This window comes from Apaloderma vittatum, unplaced genomic scaffold, assembly GCF_000703405.1.
Source record: "Apaloderma vittatum isolate BGI_N311 unplaced genomic scaffold, ASM70340v1 scaffold21747, whole genome shotgun sequence".
NCBI classification, from domain to species: domain Eukaryota; kingdom Metazoa; phylum Chordata; class Aves; order Trogoniformes; family Trogonidae; genus Apaloderma; species Apaloderma vittatum.
The window spans coordinates 1-298 of record NW_009724815.1 but is presented as its reverse complement, the minus strand read 5'-3'; positions in this window follow the sequence as shown (position 1 = coordinate 298).

Sequence of the window (298 nt, the reverse complement as noted above, 5' to 3'; positions counted from 1 at the left end):
GGGATAGTGTTCCCGAGAGGGTGCCCCCGCCCCTGCAGCCCCGGTCCTTGTGCTGCCGAGGGTGCCTGTTGGAGCCCCGGCTCTCCCCTGAGTGGGTTCGGACCCTGTCTTGATTTCGCCCACACCCGGAGGGGAGTGGTGGTGTGTTTGGCTCCAGGTTGCCAAAACCCAGGGATGGCAACTATCTGCGAGTAAATCACGCTGGAGCAGGTGGCAGAAGGCACACCAGAGCAGGTGACCTGACAGGATTGCCCCTTCTTTTTTTTCCTGTGAACCGTCAGAACAAGTTAACGAGGCA